General features: G+C 38.5%; 1 protein-coding gene across 1 annotated transcript in view; it reads left to right on the top strand.

Annotated features, from left to right (window-relative positions):
- Positions 1-17,248, top strand: part of HS3ST5 (heparan sulfate-glucosamine 3-sulfotransferase 5) — a 281,111-nt gene that overhangs the window by 252,898 nt on the left and 10,965 nt on the right.

Here is a 17,248-nt window from a genome sequence, read left to right as displayed (position 1 = left end):
CTTGTTCTTTTGTCTCCCAGGCTCCGTGGGAGGGTAAGGGACTAATTTTGATAGGTGCTTTACCCAATTTGTAAAACTACCTCCTGTCCTGGAGATTCAAAGTTTGTTTCTTCTCCATAAAGTGCCAATTAATAAACCAGATGGCCTGATTACATTGACCAAGCCCCTTCTTGTTTTTTGTAATTTTCCACTTCCCTGACTCTCTTGGACCTGCCACTGGTTTCTCCCTCCCTGTTTCATCAGTCTCTCTTTAAACCACCATTACCTCTACACAATTGAAGTTGAGCTCAGTTTTATACTTGTTATAAATAAAGTTTCTGTACTGCAAAAGAAATAACATTCGAATATAAAATTTTCTTTTTAATTCTCAGCAAGGCAATGTACTTCTACAGAAGGGTGCACCGTTACAGATGGAGCAGTGATGAGTGCCCACTTGACAAGGGAGGGGAAGGGGTTCTTATCCCTGACACACGTGGCCCCTGCTGCTGTGTCATTCCCCTGTTGGCCAGAGTTAGACCGCACAGGCTAAACTAATTCCAATTGGCTAATTTAAAGAGAGTGACGGGGTGAGTAAGGTTTGGCAGGAAAAAGAGCAGTTAATCGGAATGAGTCAGGATGGAGCAGGTAATCGAAAAAGGTTGCTCTATGAGGAAGTTACATTTAAAAGTAGAAGGCAAAGAATTGAACATACTGACATATTGATTATTTGAAGAGAAATTTAGAACTCATATCTACTATACTGAAGTCTCTCTCCACTACTGCAGTAGTATTACTGAATAGAAACTGTCTTTACCACCTTTAACTAGTGTCTGGCTTTGTTTTTCTTTAACACCTCTCAATAAATGCAAACTTTATTCTGATATCTCAATACATTTCCCTGATCCCCGTGAAGGTGTTTTGCCTCCTGGATACTGACTCTTCTTTACAAGTATGTGTCTTAAATATTTTGCAGGCAATTACTAACCAAGAGGTCTTTATTGAACACTAAATATCTTAAAATCCAGTTAAGAAAAAAAGACTAAGATTAATTTTTTGAGGAGAAAATTTTAGTAACTTACTCTTTTGAAACCAGCTTCAACTCACTACTAGTCTCAAGAGCTGATCATCAGGATGATCTTTCAAGGATTAGTTCATCCTAATGAACACAGCTCAAAGAAAGAAGTCCTACATATTTTTGCCTTTGGGAATGAGAAGAAATTAAGGAAAATATTTCTGCATTTGGTTTGAAATGTCACAATTTTTGTTTGCTGAATGGAGGGAAATTCTACTTCTGGCAGAAGGAAAATGAAAGAGCTGAGATGCAAGAAGGAATAGTGTGACACAAACTAGATTAGCAGTTGCCAAGGGCTGGGAGGGAAAAATGGAGAAATGGGGTAGACTGCTAAAGGGTACAGTGTTTTTTGGGGGATGATGAAAACGTAAATGTAAAGTTGATTGTGGTGATGATTGCACAATACTGTGAATATATTAAAATGTAGGTATACTTTTAAATGGGTGAGTTGCATGTGAATTATATCTCAATAAAGCTGAGACCAATAAAACGGAATAGTGAGTGACAGTATTGATAAATGTGGATAAATCTAGAACAAATATTGTCTAAAACAGAAATAAAAATAATGTCCCATATAAGGGGATTTGGAGAATCAGTCTATAATGAAATTTCTGCTTAAGAAAATGTACATATTAGTGAGGAGGAGATATTGGAATTGGTGTACTAATTCCACCGTTGTCAGTCTCAGAAATTATTCAGGCAACTAGTTTATTTCCTCTTTTGCTAGGCTTGATAAATCTATTATAATCCTTCTCATCCTAGCATGAAGTTTTATGAGAGGAACCATTGCTCCATCCAGAGAGACTGAGAAAGACTATTAACACTTGTTAATTTCAAATTATTTGACACCTCTTTCATTTCTTCTAAGTTCTGTACTTTTACAAAAATTACTTCAGCTCTCTCTTAAAATTTGTTTATGCATACATTGTTTTACTGTGCTTCACTTTATTCTGCTTCACAGATACTGCTTTTTTTTTTTTTTTTTTTTTTTTTTTTTTTTTTTGTAATTGAAGATGTGTTGCAACCCTGCATTGAGCAAGTCTACTAGCACCATTTCTCCAAAGGCATGAGCTCATTTCGTGTCTCTGTGCCACATTTGGGTAATTCTCCCAGTATTTTAAACTTTTTCATTATTATGTCTGTTATGGTGATCTGTGATCGGTGATCTTTGATGTTACTACTATAATTATTTTGGGCACCATAAACTACACCCACATTAAACAGCGGACTTGATCAATAGATGTGTGTGCTCTGTCTGCTCCACCAACCAGCTGTTCTTGTCTTTCTTCCTCTCCTCAGGCCTCCCGATTGCCTGAGACACAGCAATATTGCAAGTGGACCAGTTAATAGTCCTACAATGGCCTCTACGTGTTCATATTAGAGTCACACATCTCTCGCTTTATTTTTTATTACTTTTGTTGTAATTTCAACTTTTATTTTAGATTCAGGGGGTACGTGTGCAAGTTTGTTACCTGGGTATATTGTACCCTGAACTCTAGGGTACAAATGGTCCCATCACCCAGGTACTGACCATAATACCCAATAGTTAGTTTTTCAATCCTTGCCCCTTCTCTCCCTCCTGCCTCTAGTAGTCTGCAGTGTCTATTGTTCCTATGTTTATGTCCTTGAGTGCTCAATGTTTAGCTCCCACTTATAAGTAAGACATACAGTATTTGGTTTTCTATTCCTGCATTAAGTCAGTTAGGATAATGGCCTCCAGCTGCACCCAAATTGCTGCAAAGAACATGATTTCATTTTTTATGGCTGCATACTATTCCATACTGTATATGCACCACATTTTATTTATCCAGTCTGCCACTGATGGGCACCTAGGTTGATTCCATGTCTTTGCTATTGTGAATAGTGCTGCAGTAAACATATGAGTACACATTTCTTTTGGTAGAACAATTTAATTTCTTTTGGATATATACCCAGTAATAGGATTGCTGGGTCAAATGGTAGTTCTGTTTTATGTTCTGTGATGTCTCTCACTTTAAATAAAAAGTGTTTTAAACATATGTGTAAATATCACATCTGTTTACAGCATTGTTTATTGAATGTGTTTAAGCTTATTGTTGAGACCTACTGTTTATTTAAAAAGGCTGCTTTCAAAAGATTACTGTTCATTGACAGTGCACCTAATCACCCAAGAGTCCTGATGGAGATGTACAAGGAGATTAATATCACTTTCATGCCTTCTACAGTAAATGGATCAAGGAATAATTTCAACTTTCAAGTCTTATTATTTAAGCAATACATTGTAAGATGAACGCGGTAGCTCACACCTCTAATCTCAGCACTTTGGGAGGCTGAGGTAGGCAGATCACCTGAGTTCAGGAATTTGAGACCAGCCTGACCAACAGGGAGAAACCCCATCTCTACTAAAAAAAACAAAATTAGCCAGGCGTGGTGAAACATGCCTGTAATCCCAGCTATTCGGGAGGCTAAGGCAGGAGAATCGCTTGAACCTGGGAGGCGGAGGTTGCAGTGAGCTGAGATCCTGCCATTGCACTCTGGCCTGGGTAACAAGAGCCAAAACTCCGTCTCAAAAAAAAAAAAAAGAAATATATATATATGTGTGTGTGTGTGTGTGTGTGTGTGTGTGTGTGTGTGTGTGTGTGATTTCCTGAGGCTATAGCTCCCACTGTGATTCCTCTCACAAATCTGAGCAAAGCAAATTGAAAACCTTCTGGAAAAGATTCACCATTCTAGCTGCTATTAAGAACTTCTGTGATTCATGAAAGGTGATCAAACTATCAACCTTAACAGATGTTTGGCAGATGTGGATATCAACCTTCATGAATGACTTTGGCAACTTCAAGACTTCAGTGGAGGAAGTAACTACAGATGTGGTAGAAATAGCAAGAGAATTAGTGGAACCTGAAGACGTGACTGAATTGCTGCAATCTCATGATCAAACTTGAAAGGATGAGGAGTTGCTTCTTATGGCTGAGCAAAGAAAATGGTTTCTTGAAATGGAATTTACTCCTGGTGAAGATGCTGTGAACATTGTTGAGATGACAACAGTGGGTTTAGAATATTACATAAACTTCACTGATAAAGCAGAGACACATTTTGAGAGGACTGACTACAATTTTGAAGTAAATTCTACTGTGGTTAAAATGCTGTCAAATAATATTGCATCCCGCCGAAAACTCTTTCATAAAAAGAAGAGTCAATCAATGTGGCAAATCATTGCTGTCTTAACTTAAGAAATTGCCACAGCTGCCCCAACTTTGATAACCACCACCCTGGTTAGTAGCCATCAACATTGAGGCAATGCCCTCCACCAACAAAAGGATTACAACTCACTGAAGGCCCAGTTGATCATTAGCTTTTTTTTTTAGCAATACAATATTTTAAAATTAAGGCATGTACATTGTTTTTTAGAACACTATACTATAATAATGCTATTACACACTTAATAGACTACAATATAGTGTAAACATAACTTTTATACGCTTGGGAAACCAAATGATCTGTGTGACTCACTTTACTGTGATTTTTGCTTTATTGAGGTGCTCTGGAACCAAATCCACAACATCTCCAACGTGTGCCTATACTACTCAAGGATTAGATTTGCACTAATGAATGCGTATCCAGTCCTAGAACCAAATAATGACAAATCTTCATAAAAAGGGGATGAATGTACCCAGCACAAACACTGAAGATCAATACAGCTAGACTGTATTTTGAACTCTGCTAGTTATAGGTGCTAGGTAGACCGGGGCACTACACCTTAATGAGGTCTTGGCTTCCTCATCTATAGAATGGAGAATAAAAGAGTCTTGTATCCCTTATATTTTTGTTGTGAAAGTCCAATAAAATGTTTAAACTAGTGCTTTAAAAACTGAAAAGCGCTATACAAATGGATAGTATTTTGAAAACTGTTTGTTTGCCGGGCATGGTGGCTTACGCCTGTAATCTCAGCACTTTGGGAGGCCGAGGCAGGTGGATCATCTGAGGTCAGGAGTTCGAGATCTGCCTGGCCAACATGGTGAAACCCCATCTCTACTAAAAGAAACACAAAAGTTAGCTGGGCGTGGTGGCGCATACTTGTAGTTCCAGCTACTTGCGAGGCTGAGGCAGGAGAATTGCTTGAACCTGGGAGGTGGAGGTTGCAGTGAGCAGAGATCACGCCAATGCACTCCAGCCTGGGTGACAGAGCGAGACCCCGTCTCACAGAAAAAAAAAAAGAAAGAAAACTGTGTGTTTATGGTTATTAAGTGAACAGTAGGTTATCTGTCTGTAAAGTTTTCAGGAGGTTATACTTACACAAATTTGCTAAAATTTTATATTAAACGTTAAATTTTCTGGATCTAACTTGGTAATTTGAATATGATACATTCGTATTTCTGCACAGTCTGCTAATGGTTTAATTCTTCACATAAAATATTTAATGTTAAAAATCAGCATTCATCATCAGTCATTACGAAAGAAATATATGGCATAGTGTTATGGAAATTAAAAAGGAGAAAAAGTCACTGCAGAGAGAGGTTAATGAAAACTACAATGAAATGAAGCTTGATGATAAAAATACCATCATACTTTTAATGTATTTACGGCATTAAAAGTCATTTTATATATATAAATATATATATAATGATATATATATATCATTTTATATATATATTTCTTTCATCTTCATTATAAACAAAAACAAAACTTGAGGTAAATAAAATTTAAAAGTTGGCTTTCTGTCTGGTAGTGAATACTACCTTTGATTTTAAAATAGATACCTTCAACTGTTAACGGATATGACAAGTAGAACTAATATTACTATAAAACTGATGTTTGCTACATGGAGCAGAGGGAAGAGCTTAATCCAGTTAACTGGAACTCTTTAACTGCAGGAGCCTATATCTCTAAAATGATGTTTGGACTGTGTATATTAACTTAATTAACTATATAATTGTTACCTCTGCAACTCACACTTTTCTATATAAATACAAGATTAAAGAAGGAAAGATTCTGCTTCTGAACTCACTAGCAGGTCAAATTTACTAAACTAACAACCGTTTAATGCAGTGAAAAGAAATTTGGGGGAATAGTGGATAAACATTAGTTTATCCCTTCTATAAACATTAGTTATCTATACCAGTGAGACACTGGGATTAAGAGTAATTGGGATTCCAGGCCCAAGCAAAATTCAGTTCCCATATTTTTTCTTAAGACATCATTCTACTAAATGAGACCCCAGAACAGAAGCAGAATTAACTGGCTCCTTTTAAGTCTGGTAATTACAAATGCAAAATGAGTATCCTCCTGCAGACAGAGAGCCAGAGGACTACTCAAGCTAACGCAATAATGGGGGCTGTGATAAATAATCTATGCCTGATATGGAAAGCTGAATGGAGGAAAGAAACGAAGAACCCATATGAAAATTTGGAATTTGCTCAAAGCTACTCCCGCCACAACTCCAGGGAGGATAAGCAGTATTCCACCATGCAGTTCTGTATAATTTATCAACCTTTTTCCTTTTCATTTCTAACATTGATCCTTTATGGTTAACTGAAGAAACATAGAGCTAAATAGCTTCCTTAGCCATTTGATAGAGCAATTATGAGCATCCTGACTGATAGACTTTCTGCTTAATCTACTAACAAATGGTGTCCATTTTCCTCTTAATCTCTACCCCATCTCCACATTCGACTTGACACATGCACAACACTGCTTTTTGTGCCCTGTTCCTGTGCCCCTCTTCATTTGTTTCTTTCTCATTACAGCTCTCTTATGTGATTATTGTTACAGAAGGAAAACGAATTCTTTATGACAATTTTCCTCAGCTGCCCTTGGTTAATTTTTTCAAAATGTGATTTCTATAGGCTCCCTGACAACAGTGCAGATTGAAAGCTCATCAGTACAATCTTTCTTAAGTATCGGTTTCTTTTCTAAGAAATTTTATGTCTTAGGACAAGAGGATTGTTTCTCCCAGTAATAGGCAATATGATGTGGTGCAGCCATCTTTAAAGAGGTCAGGACTGTTTAAAACTGGGGGCTATGAAGACATTAAAAATTAAAATGTACCTCAGGCACGACTTTCCCACCACAATGCAGTTGTCTTTACTTCCTTCTGCATTCATCTCTCATTATAAGAACATTCATTTTTCCCTAGAATAAGAGAATTTGGGGCCCAGAGGGATTGCTGAACTCATTTCTTCTCAGGCGTTTGTTTCTTGGATGAAAAAACAGAAGATCGGGGGTTAAGTGGTTTACACAAAGTCACATAGCAGCAGGGTAACATAGTTTGAGCTTCCTGTTTTGTTTTTCCCTTGAAGGGAACATGAAATGGAGAAATAATTTCCTGCGCCACAGAAGGAGCAAATGTCCTCAGATATCTGCATTTTCTTACCTGTTTGATAGAGATACTGTCCCTTCACCTCACAGGATTTCCCCCACTAATCTATTGTGATGAAACCCTTTCTTTTGGGGGCGTGTGTGTGTGTGTATCTCAAGCACTACCTTGTGTGGCACATTCTCTGCTATGGTTATTGTACTTAAGACTCTAAGGCTTTGTGGAGAGCTACCACGTTCTCGAAGGCAGACACCATTTTCAGTGTTGGTTACCCAAGGAAGAGACGAGCCTCAGGGAAGACCGCAGAACTGAGAGGGAGAAATAAAAGGGAGTGAAAATCCCAACTCTGTAAAAAGATGTGAAGGGTTGTGTTCCTGTGTGATGGAGTTAAGACAGTGTCTGTCTCTTACAGTTCAGTGTCAGAAGAAGAAGGGAGGTACCACTGTGAAGAGCCACAGTCTCCACACAAGTAATCTATCCTGAAAGACCAAAAAGTCTGGCTGCAGAATCAGGCACATAATTGGTGGGGCCCAGGGCAAAATAAAAATGCAGAGAATTCTAAGACAGCGACGACAGAGCATTAAACCAAGCACAGGGCCTTTCTGATCACAGAGCCCCCATGTAAATGCACAGGTACCAGCTCATGTCTCACCACAAGTAGTTACTTAGTAATGTCTGGTCTACACATACCCAGTGAAGTCTTCACTTGCATGTGGTTTTTGAAGAAGAGTCTTGTTGAAGGAAGAGTTGTGCTTTTTGGTATAGTAGTTTGATTGTGCCTACTTGGGCAGGAGGCAAGGACTCTTCAAGGCTGATTTTAGGGTCAGGAGGTGAGATTCCAAAGTGCAGCAGATCCCGCCTTTGTAGGGATTCTTCCTTCACTGCCAATCTAAGAGAATCAGAGGCTACAGCCACACCCCCCGAATGCGCCTGAACTCTCATAAGAGGATCCAAGCTCTATGTTTAGTAGATGATGCAGTTTCCTTAGATGTATACCAAGAGTTGAACAGTAGAAAACTACAAAAGTAATGAGGCAGAATCTGGGTCTGTTGTCCATATTATTTCCGGCATCTGCAGTTCCTGATGCATGGTAGGTCCTCAGTAACTATTTGTTGATGACTGGTAACAGGTGGTTATCTTAGTGTTGAAATTTGGTGGAGTCCTTCTGGCCCTAAAAGGAAAATCAAATATTTAGAGAAGAAAGGTGTCTCTGGTAATAAAAAGAAAAAAGTTTTCAAGCATGTTAAGAATGCTAATTTTAATACTGCAATTTAAGAAAATGTTAGCACGCCTAAGAAGGGGAGACTTTTAGTATCATTTTGCATACAAGCTAATTATATATTATTTTATAGGTTTATTAAATCCTTATAAAATTTCCTAAGATTTTTAGATGTACTTTTGCTATCAATGTTACTTAAGAATAATATCTCAGCAGTCTTTTCTTTTTTTTTTTTTTTTTTTTTTTGAGACGGAGTCTCGCTCTGTAGCCCGGGCTGGAGTGCAGTGGCCGGATCTCAGCTCACTGCAAGCTCCGCCTCCCAGGTTTACGCCATTCTCCTGCCTCAGCCTCCCAAGGAGCTGGGACTACAGGCGCCCGCCACCTCGCCCGGCTAGTTTTTTGTATTTTTTAGTAGAGACGGGGTTTCACGGTGTTCGCCAGGATGGTCTCGATTTCCTGACCTCGTGATCCACCCGTCTCGGCCTCCCAAAGTGCTGGGATTACAGGCTTGAGCCACCGCGCCCGGCCAGTCTTTTCTTTTTAGGTTATTTTATTTAGAGAACATAGTCAGTGGCAGGGTATAGTGAGAAGCAAAAAAGCTGGGAAGAAAGACTTAGAAAAGTCAAAAAAGAAAGAAAAGGATCACAAGGGTCTCAGAAATGAAAATAGGCCCCTGTAAAAAGGCAGAATGAAGAGGGAGGCTAAAAACAGAAGGTGAGAGGTAGGCCCCCCTCTTTTTTAAAAGAGTTCTTGGCACCATACTGCACACTTGATTGGAACTTGGGAAAGACCTGATTATTGAATGTGCAAAAGAAAAATAAATGGGGTACAATCAGTGGTATCCTGGTAAATACTTAACAACTAGCTCTTGGGGAGAGGGGTATGGTTTGTAGTATTTGTCAATTTCTATTGCATAAATTCTTCATGGCCAATTTTTTTTTGCTCTTTTATTATTATTATTATTATACTTTAAGTTCTAGGGTACATGTGCATAACGTGCAGGTTTGTTACATAGGTATACATGTGCTATGTTGGTTTGCTCCCATCAAGTCATCATTTACATTAGGTATTTTTCCTAACGCTATCCCTCCCCCAGCCTCCCACCCCCAAACAGGCCATGGTGTGTGATGTTCCCCTCCCTATGTCCATGTGTTCTCATTGTTCAGCTCCCACTTATGAGTGAGAACATGCGGTGTTTGGTTTTCTGACCTTGTGCTATTTTGCTGAGAATGATGGATTCCGCCATCATCCATCTCCCTGCAAAGGACATGAACTCATCCTTTTTTATGGCTGCATAATATTCCATGGTGTATATGTGCCACATTTTCTTTATCAAGTCTATCATTGATGGACATTTGGGTTGGTTCCAAGTCTTTGCTACTGTGGATAGTGCCACAATAAACATACATGTGCATGTGTCTTTATAGTAGCATGATTTATAATCCTTTGGGTATATACCCAGTAATGGGATTGCTGGGTCAAATGGTATTTCTGGTTCTAGATCCTTGAGGAATCACCACACTGTCTTCCACAATGATTGAACTAGTTTATACTCCCATCAACAGGGCAAAAGTGTTCCTATTTCTCCACAGCCTCTCCAGCATCTGTTGTTTCCTGCCTTTTTAATGATTGCCATTCTAACTGTTGTGAGATGGTATCTCATCGTGGTTTTGATCTGCATTTCTCTGATAACCAGTGATGATGAGGATTTTTTCATATGTCTATTGGCTGCATAAATGTCTTTTTTTTGAGAAGTGTCTGTTCATACCCTTTGCCCACTTTTTGATGGGGTTTATTTTTTTCTTGTGAATTTGTTTAAGTTCTTTGTAGATTCTGGATATTAGCCCTTTGTCAGATGGGTAGATTGCAAAAAGTTTCTCCCATCCTGTAGGTTGCTGTTCACTCTGATGATAGTTTCTTTTGCTGTGCAGAAGCTCTTTAGTTTAATTAGATCCCATTTGTCTATTTTGGCTTTTGTTGCCATTACTTTTCGTGTTTTCATCATGAAGTTTTTGCCCATGCCTGTGTCCTGAATGGTATCGCCTAGGTTTTCCTCTAGGATTTTTATGGTTTTAGGTCTTACATTTAAGTCTTTAATCCATCTTGAGTTAATTTTTGTATAAGGTGTAAGGAAGGGATCCAGTTTCAGCTGTCTACATATGGCTAGCCAGTTTTCCCAGCACCATTTATTAAATAGGGAATCCTTTCCCCATTTCTTGTTTTTGTCAGGTTTGTCAAAGATCAGATGGTTGTAGATGTGTGGCATTATTTCTGAGGCCTCTGTTCTGTTCCATTGGTCTGTTTTTCTGTTTTGGCACTAGTACCATGCTGTTTTGGTTACTATCGCCTTGTAGTATAGTTTGAAGTCAGGTAGCGTGATGCCTCCAACTTTGTTCTTTTTGCTTAGGATTGTCTTGGCTATGTGGGCTCTTTTTTGTTTCCATATAAAATTTACAGTAGTTTCTTCCAATTCTGTGAAGAAAGTCATTGGTAGCTTGATGGGGATAGCATTGAATCTATAAATCACCTTGGGCAGTATGGCCATTTTCACAATATTGATTCTTCCTGTCCATTTCATGGACAATTTTAAGCTACCAACATGAATTGACTGAATATGGAATCTAAAGCTACTAAGATGAATTCACTAAATGTGAAATTGGGAAGAGATGTGTAGTATTCCATTGTACAGATGCAACAGACTTAAACTCAAGACCATAGATAATAGTAAAATGGAGTAAGATACTTAGAAAATAAGGAGTTTTTCCAATTTATTACCTTTGCTTTACTTTACTTAATTATAAATTTATATAATACAATTTTAATTTTTAATAATGAGTTTAACAACTGGCTTGCAAAGTAGGAGCCAGCCGTAGCATTCCAGTGGATGGGCATCACCACATGACTCTACCATCTGCGTTAAAATATTAAAAGAGCTTTTTCTATTTTTTCTTTCTTAAAAGGAATTCAGAATAGTGTAATATGAGACAAGACAAGAATCTCCTAAGAGTATTTTTTGTCACCACCCTGCCAAAGGTTTTGTTCTTTTTAAACACTCAACTCAGAATTTGCAGATTGAAAGTTTAGACAGAGATGAGGGATACATTTATTTCTACCAATAAAATCTGCAATATTTTCAACTTTGCATGAACTTCATAGAGAGGCAGAGTGGTGCAATGTAGAAAGCCCTAATATAATTATTTACAACCCCAGACTAAGCAGTTTGAAGCTTTGAGCAGGTCATTTCACCTCCCTAGGCTTTGAGACAAGGATGCCCACTGCCCCACTTCTATCACAGGGCAACATGTGTGTGTCAGGTGGGGGCTTCTCACATGCTGCAATGTTGAGATCTGCCACTTATTTTTAATGGTTCCATAAAAGTAATATGTATTTGTATAGAGACAAATAAAGCAAATATGGCAAAACATTAATAATCAGTGAATCTAGGCAAAGGATATATGAGTGTTCAATTTTTTCAAAATAAAAAGATAGAAAAACTAAGGTCATTTATACACAGACAGCACTTGGCAAACCTGCTAAGTAGTATACAAAGACAAAGTAGTAGTATCTAAAGAGATGAGGTATCCAGATGCCATAATCTTAGGATATTCAAAGTTCATTTCATCTAACTGATTGGATTACTTAGCAATCATTTACTGAGTATCAATGACCCTAAATGCTGGAGATAACTCAATAATGCACAACACATACTTCTTAATCTCACAGAATTTGATCTAGTTAGAGTTACACACAAGTAAACAGACAATTGCAATATGGCTTAAATAGAATTAAGTAGAGACTGCTGTGGTGCCATATAGGAAGAACATCTAAACCAGCCCTAAGTGATGAAGAAGGACTTTCCCAAGGAACCTAAGAGCAGTGAGAACCTAAGATCTAAAACACAGGAATTAAACCATGGCCTGGGAGGGAGAGCAAGCATCCATTGACGTGTCTAACATTTATACTATAAGCCAAGCAACACATGCCCATTTACTCCTCGGAGCAGTGCTGTGGGGCAGGTTATTGGTATCCCATTTGACAGAACTGATAAACAGAGCACAGAGTTGGTGTTTTCAAGCAATGGAAATCTTATGAAGAAAGGCCCTGAAGCAGAACTGATCATGGCTTATTCAAAAGAACTGCAAGTTGTTCTGTGTATTGCAGTTTGTATATATAAGCTTTGGGCGGGCTATGTGGAGTTACAGTGGAAAGGAGTAAAGGGTCTTGTGGATGATAGGCATCTATTAAAGGGTATTAAGGCTGGAGATGATGTGATCCAGTTTCCATTGGGAAAGATTACTCTGGCATCAGTATGAAGAATAAATGGAGGAAGGAACAAAACTAATAGTAGGGATACCACTTGGCTGCTCATAAGGTAGTCTAAAAGACACAGTGGCCCGAACCAAGTCTGTCACAAGTGATGACAGAAATTAGGTGGATTCTACCAGTACTGGAGGTAGCATCTTACTGGCTGATTGGACATGGGGACAGGGTGGAGACCAGAATGACAACTTCCAAGGTTTTTGGCATGGATGAGGGGCAGATGGGGAGCCATTCACTGAGATATTGAGAGGAAGTGCTATGGGAAGGGGTGTGTAGGGATTGGGTGATAATGGGAGGGCAAAGACAGATTTAATCAAGATCTTACAAAGACCAGCACATAAGAATCTGAGTCTGTGACAAGTGGCAGCTAATCCTAATGGTATTTTGATCATCTACTATAAATCTTTCTAAGAGATAGTTCTTGAGTCATGGAGAGAAAAAGTGAGGTATGCATGATTCTGGTCAGTTTTAATTATAAGTGGCTTGGTGAATATGAAAAACCCTTGGTAAATTATGGAAACATGACCTTTCATTATAATTGCTACTGTCATTACTTATTAGTATTTTCTCCCTGCTTTCATCAGGTTCAAACAACCTAAATGGTCCCTTTTACCTGGCCTTTTATGGAAACATTTTTCCTCTTTTTTTTTTTTTTTTTTTCATCTCCCCATCCTCTAACTCAAGGTTCAGTGGCAGGTAATTTGGGTGGAGTTAAGTGTTTTTTTTTTGCTCTCAGTCAATGAACAAATATTTATTAAGAATCTCCCAGAAGCTAAGCTGTGAGGGCACAAAGGCATAAGAGTGATAGAATGGACTTTGGGGACTGGGCCGGGGTAAGGTAGGGAGGGGGATGAGGGATAAAAGACTACATATTGGGAACAGTGTACACTGCTCATATATCAAGTGCCCTAAAATCTCAGAAATCTCCACCAGAAGATTTATCCATATAACAAGATAACATATAACCACATGTACCCTTGAAACTATTGAAATTATTTTTTTAAAAATCTCCCATGTAAGTGTAAATCACCACTAGAGGACTTATCCATATAACAAGATAACATATAACCATCTGTATCCCCAAAACTATTAAAATTATTATTTTTTAAAAAGTCTACAGGTGTGGTGGCTCACACCTGTAATCCTAGCACTTTGGGAGACCGCGGCTGGTGGATTGCCTGAACTCAAGAGTTTGAGACCAGCCTGGGCAACATGGTGAACCCCTGTCTCTACTAAAATACAAAAAAGAAAAATTAGCCAGGCATAGCGGTGAGCGCCTGTAGTCCCAGCTACTCGGGAGGCTGAGGCAGGAGAATTGCTTGAACCCAGGAGGCGGAGGTTGCAGTGAGCCGAGATTGTGCCATTGCAATCCAACCTGATGACAGAGTGAGACTCTGTGTCAAAAAAAAAAAAAAAAAAAAAAAAATTCTCCCATGTAAGTATCCAAACTCTGTGGCTGGTGCTGCAATCATAGGGTCATGTTCTTTGGGGTCAGATAATTCTGAATTTAAATCCTACTTCTGCATTTACCAGCCACAGCCCTTGGGTAAAAAAATCTACTCATGTCTCTGCTCAGTTTCCATAAAAAAAAAAAAAAGATAATATTACAGAGGTCTGTTGTATGATATGAGATAATAAATGTAAAAAAAGTAACACAGAGCCTAGTGTTCAATAAATGTAGTTCCTGTCCACCTCATAAGGCTGTTGCCCAGGATAAATGAGCTAATACTCAAAAGAGAGTTATGATTTCCTTGGAATAATTCTGCTATATAAGTTCAGTCGTTTTTAATGAACTTGGCTGCTATTGTTCCTCTTACTGTTTTTACTGGTACCAAGGGCTTGTGGTAACCATGTCTACAAGCCTTTGAGCAGCACTTGAACACATCTTTATTATTATTATTTTTGAATCTCCTTATTTCTTTGTTTCATCTGGGGACTCATTTCTTTCTTTGCTTAGTGCTGCTTTAGAGAAACAGCCAGATGTCTCTACAATTTGTCGTTTCTGGCCACATACTCTGTTATTTAGATACTCTGCTTTGTTCAGCCAAGATACCATGTCTGTTAAAGCTTTAGGAGTCTGAAGAAACTAATTGTGCTGTTCTTGGCAGGCGAAATGGAAGACATTGAGAGATTAAAAACTGGAGATGGGGGAGCTTAAATATCACTGTAGGTCTTCAACCACTTTTTATATAAAAAGAAATAATAAACTTTTTTTTAAAACTTTATATAAATTTCCCATTACCAGTATAACTGCTTTGATGAAAGGTTATTAAAATACCCATTAAAGCTGGCATAGCTGAAGGAATGGGATTTGAGGGTTGGAGAAGCAGTTAACATGCTACCCAATTTAACAGCATTGTCCATAAGGATCGAATGGTGTGCCTTCTCTTTGTCTTATATTCCTAGACCAAAAGCAACAATCTCCAGCTTTTAAGACACCATCCTGGCAGATTCAAATGCTTTATAATGTTACAGAAAACCAAAGAGGCATTTTCGGAGTTAATTTAACCAGATATCTTTGGTTTTCCCTGGGGAAGTTTTATTCAGAGCTGCTATGATATAGTCTCTTAGGACATAGTCTGCGACTGGTTACAAAACAGAATGAGATTTCACTTTCTATCTGCTAGAGAGCCTCAATAGAAACTTCTGGCTTGGCCTCCTCATTTCTCAAAAATTCTAAGAGATTTCAGCTCAAGAAGAGCTGAAAGAGAAATATTGACTGTGTGTGTGTATATGCATGTACCATCTTGCTTTGAACCAAAAAATATAGCATTAGCATTCTAATTCTTAACAAGAATTTCCATTAAAAGTTATTTATACTTAAAATACTATTTTTCATAATTCAAGTATACTATTTATGAAAACTGCATTTATTTTATTTTTCTCTGTAAAATGCCTTGCAATAATTAATCTGCCTCCTGAAGCTATTAATTATGCTTCATTTTTGTACAATGCACAAATGTTCACAACTTCTATCCTACTGTTCTACTCCGTGCTCACATCTTAAGAACCCTGTGAGACAGATATTATTATCATAATTTTATGGATGAGGAAAGCAAAACTCAGAAAATTTCCATTACAAAACCAAACCAAAATGTAACCCAAGGTCTTTTGACTCCCAATCTAGTGGTCTTTCCACTTCACCATGAGTGGCTCACTCATATTAGTTGAGATCTTCAGTAAAAATATTAGTTCTTCTCAGTGTCACAGTAGATAGGAAGGTACCTTGCCATGCATACCGGGTCTGCCATAACCAGAGGGGGCAGTGTAGGGAGCCAGACCAGTCTTGTGAACAAAATGCTGGAGAAATCATGTCTCCTGAAGAGGGAAAAAACCTCAGCAGGCATATTTAAGGCATCTCAGGCACAGAGAAGCTAGGCTGGCAGTAGTATCTAATCCCACAGAGCAAAACCTCTATGGTGAAAACTGGGTTTATAGCCTAGTATATACCAGATGACCTGTGCATTGCAATTGGATGCTGATAGTTTTGTCATCATAGTCTCCTAAATCTTGCACTACTTCTTCAGCAGGCTTCACATTCTGTCATGTTTTTCTTCTTTTTCCTGTCTGCTAAACTTGAACAGTTTAACAATGAGGTCATTTTATAATTTCACCCACCCCTACATGCAAAAGCCTTGCAAGTTTTATTCCTGAGCCCAACTATTATCCTTTGGTCCTGTACTTATTTATCCAATGGACATGACCCATTCCTACCCACCAAAGGAATGTGTATTGGGATTTTTCCCCTAAACTCCACATCCACCGAGATCAAGATCACTTCCTAGGAAGACACCAGTAAGATCCGGAAGTCTCGAAGGAGGAGACATAGGAAAGATATCCCAGGTCAGCAAGCAAGCTGATGATTGCACAGAGATTAGAGAAAAGGCATATGGGGAACGGTGCAGGGACTGACCTGACAGGCTCAGAGGCTGCAGTGAGTGACTTAAGAGGGTGAGAAGCTGACTGTCTACACTGGGACCTCAGAAGGAAGGGCGTAGACTTTCAAGAGGAAGCGATTGAACTTGATCCAGTGAACAACCCAAAATAGATGAGGGACAAAATAACTTATATTAGGAAGATTAATAGTACTATGCAGGGCCATGGGAAATGAACGAGGAGAGCATACCAAAATGTTAAGGAGCAAGGGAGGCACAAAGTGCCTGCACGGCACAAAGCAAGAAGAAATTAAGGAGAAATCATTTTTACTGACCTTGGTGGCTGAAGATACAAAAGATGGTAGAAAACGATAAGCTTTATTACTTTATTCTAGTTTTTTTGTGTTTTTTTTTTATTTTTGTTTTTGTTTTTGAGACGGAGCCTTGCTCTGTCACACAGGCTGGAGTGCAGTGGTGTGATCTCGGCT

Source organism: Macaca mulatta, chromosome 4, assembly GCF_049350105.2.
Source record: "Macaca mulatta isolate MMU2019108-1 chromosome 4, T2T-MMU8v2.0, whole genome shotgun sequence".
Classification (NCBI taxonomy): Eukaryota; Metazoa; Chordata; class Mammalia; order Primates; family Cercopithecidae; genus Macaca; species Macaca mulatta.
This window is presented reverse-complemented; position numbering and strand designations above follow the sequence as displayed.